The 6,605-nt window shown below is 43.5% G+C and overlaps 1 pseudogene; it reads right to left on the minus strand.

The window, feature by feature from the left end:
- Window positions 1–2,109: 2,109 nt before the first annotated feature.
- Window positions 2,110–5,569, minus strand: LOC141083274 (E3 ubiquitin/ISG15 ligase TRIM25-like; annotated as a pseudogene).
- Between the last annotated feature and the right edge of the window lie 1,036 nt (window positions 5,570–6,605).

A 6,605-nucleotide genomic window follows, 5' to 3' on the forward strand; every position in this document is an offset into this window, starting at 1 on the left:
CTCAGGAGGAAGGAAGCACCATATTACAGTGCAGATTTTGCTGGACTAGCTTGAGGGTGCCATGTAACATTGGCAGAACTCACAGCAGAAACCCCCCATAAGAGACAGACATAATTTTACAAAATACTGAATTAATTCATCTAGGGGTGCAGTGATCTAGGGGTGCAGTGATCATTTTGACACCACAGGTGTGTCAAAAAAGTTATACCAATGGGCAGTGAAGAAAAAAAAATACATTTTTACCACCAAAATTTTGTTTTAGCCCCAGATTTTACATTTTACACAATAAAAGCTATATTTATAGAAAAAATAATTATTTTTGCATCGCTTTATTCTGAGAGCTATAACTTTTTTTTTGCTGATGGATCTGTATGGCGGCTTGTTTTTTTGCGGGAATAGATGATGTTTTCAGGGATACCATTTTTATTTATACTCATCTTTTTTATCATGTTTTATTGCATTTTTTGTTCGGCATTATGATGATAAAGCAGCATTTTTTGCCTTATTTATTTTTGTGATGTTTACTAAAGATGTTAACTAGTGGGACAGTTTTAAGGGTCGGGTCATTCCAGATGCGGCGATACCAAATATGTGTACTTTTTTTCATAAAAATATTTATTTATGGGTATAATATATATTTATTTTTTATTACTTTGTGATTTATTAAAAATATTTTTTTTAATTTTTTCCCTTTTTTTGTTACTTTTCCACTTTGTCCCACTAAAGGATTTTCACTTTTTGCAGTCCGGATCACAGGAGCATCCCTGTGCTTTAAAGACTGTCAGCGCTGTAGGAGCATAATCTAGCACGTTTGCTAGCTCTGGTGATCCAGATGTAGCTATGATGACATCAACTCACCATGGCAATGATCGGCCCCTCGCGATGACGTTGTGGGGCACGGATCGGAGAGCAGAGGGGGCTCCGTCCCTCTGCTTGCCTGCTAAATATTGTATTGCGATCGATATCGATTGCAGTTTTTAAAGGGGGTTAAAGTGCTGGGAGCGGTGCGGACACTGCTTCTGCACTGAGTAATGGGTGTGAGCTGTCAGAATCAGCTGAAACCCGGCGTCAATCGCATGTGCACAGCCTCAGTGGTCTGCGGTCCTTTGTGGTCGTAGGAATAAAAATTTTAAAATGTGAGAAATATAAACAAAATTTCCTATTTTTCTTTGTTTACCCCTGATATAATTAAAAAAAGCATTACAAAAATGACATAAGCTCCATATATAGCAAAACAAAAAAGGTACCCTATTTATTGGTTTGTAAGACGCACCCTAAATTTTGGGAAGGAAAATAGTACGTTTTATTTTAGAAAATGGTGGTGTGACTTATAAATCGCTTTTATGGTAGGTCACCAGGGGTGGGGGCTGCAGTACAGAGGGGTCCCTGGCACGGCTGTGGAGTCAGAAAGCCAAATCATCGACTTCCAACTAACTCCTCAGCACTGGTCACTATTGAGCATGTACATAAAGTGCAGAACAGATTTAGCTAAAATAAAAGCCAAGATCCTTAGATCAGGAACAGAAAAGACATTTATAGGACATTTCATAACTTTCCCAAATTTATTATGAAAACATTTACAGCACATCCTGTACTGTACTACTGAACCCAATTAATTATATATTTTATGAGTCGGAATCTGTCCATTTTATACAGACTCCAACTTCATCAAAATGGACACTGACTCCACGACTCCAGACCACTGGTCCTAAGGTCACTCCTGCAGGAAGCTGGTGGCAGTGGCAGGAGAAGGGGTGATGCTGGGGTCACCAGGCTGGGAGGAGAGGGGTGTTCGGCGGTGTAACACTGTGGTGGGCTTTCACAAAATGTATGTGGAGCCTCATCACTTTCCATGGTTTTCATTGAAGCAGACTCTGGGAAATTTGTTGCCAGAGACGGCGCATTCGCAGATTGAGATCTTGACAGATGAAATCTTGGTGCCGAGATGTTAATCTGCACATGCGCCTCCTCTGGAGGCCATTTTCCCGAAGTCCACTTCATTGAAACCCATGGAAAGTGTGGGGGCTGAGCATACATTTTGTAAAAGCCCGGAGCCCACCACAGCATCACACCACCGAACATCCCCCTTCTCCTAGCCTGGGGCCCTCAGGATTGCCTCCCTTTCCTGCCGATGCCAGATTCCTGCAGCAATGACCCTGGGACCCTGCTCCACTGCAGATGCCACCCCCCCGGTAAGCTACATTCGGATTATAAGATGCACCTTTTTCCCCTCAAATTTTGAGAAAAAAAAAGTGCATCTTATAATCCAAAAGATACTAGATATAACCGGATCCTTCATGAGGCTCATCCCACTGAATGAATGCTCCACCAATCAAATACTCTCCTCCCTGCAATGTCACCAGTTGATGAGAAGATTTCTTCTATGGTGATGGCTCCTCACAGCTGCTCCCCAATATCTTTATAGAACCATTACATACACATAATGCAGCATGTAGGGGCTCGGTGAAGGTGGCAGTGAAGGTGTGTAAGTGTCTGATGGGGTCGCACAGCTCAAAAAAGGACAGCTGCCCGGCCTCATAATCCAGACATATCCTGAACCTACCATTGGAGATCTGGTGAGGAAACGGGGTCATTTTATTTCCATGTATGACTGAATACTGATTATTATTCCCCTGCCATTTATATAAACCCCAGGACTTGTTATTATTTCCGATGTATGACTGGCGCCCCCTCCTGTCTATACTGGGATAACACATCCCCACCATCCAGATATCTGACCCACTGATCTCCACATCCCAGTAATGTCGTCCTGATGTAAATCTCCTCCTGCTCATCACCTGAGGACAATCCCGGAATCTCTCTGCTGTTTCTGGACGATTCTCTGTTATTTCTGTCCAGGTCGCAGTTTTCAGGTCATCCTATATAAGGAGATTATTACCAGCCGTATTTACATCCAGTAATATGTCTGCAGGATCCTGAACATAGAAGGTCACATTTATATCTCTTATCATAGCAGACAATGTGTGTGATATTTGTGAGATCAGCTCCGCACCCCGATCACCTCCCTCATGTCCACCTGTGTCCTCATCACCTCCATCATGTCCTCCTGTGTCCTCATCACCTCCCTCATGTCCTCCTGTGTCCTCATCACCTCCATTATGTCCACCTGTGTCATCACCTCCCTTTTCCTCAGGATCACACAAGTCACTGGTGTCTGGATCCTGTAAGACAGTGAGTGGATCCGTCATGTTACACAGCTCCTCATTGTGCCTCATCTTTCTGGACAGCTCGTCCTTTATTTCCAGCTTCTGGATCACATCAGACAGTGAGAGTGACACCTGCTCTTCCTGCCTGGAGATCTCACTCAGGATCCTTCTCTCCAGGTCGTCCACCCATCGCCTGATGTCTATAAACAGGGCAGTGACTCTCTCGGCTTTTCCAGTTGAGTTTTCTTGAGCTTTTCTCCTGCGGTCCTCCAGACTCCGGACTCTTTCCTCGGTCTTCTTTCTCTTTGTGGTCAGTTTCTTCAGAACATTTCTCAGTTTCTTCTTCTTCTTCTCCGAGGCCTCATCCAGCATCTCCACCCGGTGTTCCCGATGTTCTCTGGCCAAACTGCAGGACACACAGATACAAACAGCATCCTCAGTGCAGTAATATTCCAGGATCTTCTTATGGACAGAACATTTCTTGTTCTCCAGAGAAGTGGTGGGATCAGTGAGGACGTGTTCTGGTCCTTTACTGTGAACTCTCAGATGATTATCACACAGAGAAGCCTCGCAGTGTAGACAGGATCTAACAGCAGGTACAGGAGAGTGAATGCAGTAAGTGCAGCGGATCCCGGTGATCTCCTCCTGATGTAGCTGAGTAGACAGGAAATTCTCCACCACATTACAGAGCTATGTTCTTCTGTAGTGGAGGCCACTTCTGAAATGTTGCTCTACATTCAGGGCAGGAATAAACTCCAGACCCGTCCTGTGTATCCAGCACACGATCAATACAGACCCGGCAGAAGTTGTGTCCACATCTCAAGGTTACAGGATCTGTATAAATGTTCATGCAGATGGAGCAGAGCATCTCGTGTCTCAGATCAGCAGACGCCATGGCTTCCGAATTTATAAGAAAAGAAACGGGAAGTGTATGTTTTAAGGCGTGTTTCAGAACATTATGACATTGCACAACCCGCAGCTGAGAGCTTCTAGTAGAGATGAGCAAATCTTTTGATACTCAAAATTCTTGCCTTCTCCAGTTTTTGACAGGAGGTTAGATTCATTGCTGCCTTATGATCCGATGGAGAGCCACAGTTCATAGTTCATTTGCACCAGGAAGGTCTCAGCCTATTTTCCTCATGCAGAGCCTACACTCTGCAAAAGATTTGTTGGTTGGCAATATGAAAAATAGTTCCCCCGCCCCCCAAAAAAAACGCATATAAGATTCATCACTACCACATTTACGACCTCGGCTAGAACATTAAGATTTTATTGAGTATGCTCCGTGAAGAGCAAAGGAGAAATGTGCAAAACACCTATTCAACCAGAAAGTGTCACTGTTAGAGGCTATAGTGTACCACCAATGGCTGCAGGCTACACGACTGCTATGGAACCTGTGAGCAATGGGGGGGCCTGGTGTCAGCTCCCACAATGGGCTCCCCTCCGCCCGTCAGCGCCCACAAAGGGCCCCCTCTCAACATCCTCACTCCGCCCATCAGTGCAAGCACCGGACCCATCTGTCCGTCAGTGCGAGCAATGATCATGGAAGAGGGAGCACCAGCTGTCACTTCCACCCCCATCATTCTGCCTCAGCGTCTGACGTTTCAGAGGATTGGGTGTGATGACATAATTGCAGTATGCCCGCTGTTCTGAGATGTGTGGCGCTTCACTCCACAGGTTCAGGAGACCATAAAATCAGGTAGAACGAGGCGAGAGGGTGCTATGTGCACGTGGAAAATATGCAAGGTTTTACAGTACCAGCAAAGTGAATGAGATCCCTGAGGTCTCACGCACACACTGCTTAATTTTTCCTTGCAGACTAAATTCTTGCAGCCTAACGATTGTGGAAATATATGCAGCAAAAGTATTAAAAAAAATGGCAAAAATTTATTTTTTCGAAGCATTCTTCCTGCCAACACATTAGCATATGCAGCAGAATTTTCTCCTGCTAATCCTGAATGGGTGGACATAGCCTTAGTCCTTGTCCTGTGTGCCCATCATTCATTATAAGTCCTTGATAGCATCATAATGAATTTGGGGGTGGGTAAGATGTTATCAGGTACTGAGCATCCTCCACCATTCCCAATTCATTACAAGTCCCTGACAGCATCTTCTCCCACCTTACAATTCATTATAATGTGTCCTATGCACATTAAAACTTTCTCTCCACATCCCATCATTGTCCTCTTCAACACATCTGTAGCGCTGATGTCCCTGCAAGCTGCCCCTCTCCCCCGGCAGAGACGCTGACTCACTGACCACTCTGGCTCCTGTCCTGCGCTCCCACCTCCTTCCTCGTCAGCTGCTGCCCAGGATACACACACTGTGCGCATGTCCCTGTGCACTGTGCTTATGGTGCCCGCGCTCACTCCTTAAAATGGGAGCACGCCATCCTAATATATCCCCGCCAACGGCTGGGAGACACTTATTATTTAAGGCACCTCCACCTTTATGGAGGTGCCTGTGCAACATTGTTAGTCTGTTCACAAACACGCTTGCTAGTTTTCAGGACTTTGTCCACTGGATCTGCTAATGTCTGTCCATACCTAATTTCCTTGCAAGTACTTGCCTGGTCAGTCTGTATTTTCAACCGGACCCACAAGCACTTGCCATGCCAATCTGTATATCACCTGGACCTGTCTGCACCTGCTGTGCCAATCTATATATCAATAGAGATATTGTAGAGGGGGCCGTGTGCAGGCTCATACAGTATATAAGGGGATTTCAGCATGCTTAATTCTGCTCAATATTAAGTGATAATAATATACTGTATAATAATAATTATAATTGGAAGTATTATGTTTACTGGGGTATATGTGGGATTGCTTTGCATCTATCAGTGTTAGAATCGGGAGAAAATTCTCCAGAATTACATTTTTTTTTTCACTTTTCTATTGCTGCATTTCAAGAGCTGTAACTTTTTTATTTTTTCGCTGACAGTCATACGTGGGCTTGCTTTTTTAGAAATGAGTTGTATTTGTCAGTGGCATCATTTGGGGGAGATGTCAGTTATTAACAAACTCATTAACTCTTTATGGGAAAGAATATAAAGAAAACAACAATTTTACCATAGTTTTTAAATTTTACACTATTCACCGTGTTCACTTCGTTTTGTGTCTCAGTACGATTAAGGTGACACCAAATGTCTAGTTTTATTTTATATTTTGCACCATAAATTCTGTTTGTGTCGCCATATTCTGAGAGACAAAAGTTCTGCCGTTTTCTGTCAGCGGAGCTGTATGACGTATGAAACAAGTTTTTTTTGCACAGAAAAATGTAGTTTTTATTGGTACAATTTTCTAGTAAATGCAGCTTTTGATCACATTTTATTATACTCTTTGGGAGGCAAAATATTAGGATATAATATCAATATTTTACCAATATTCCACCATATTAGTAGGATTTATATTGTTTGATTTCTAGTATATTGGGCAATGT

Source organism: Dendrobates tinctorius, unplaced genomic scaffold (assembly GCF_039654945.1).
Source record: "Dendrobates tinctorius isolate UK_male_01 unplaced genomic scaffold, ASM3965494v1 ptg000020l, whole genome shotgun sequence".
Classification (NCBI taxonomy): domain Eukaryota; kingdom Metazoa; phylum Chordata; class Amphibia; order Anura; family Dendrobatidae; genus Dendrobates; species Dendrobates tinctorius.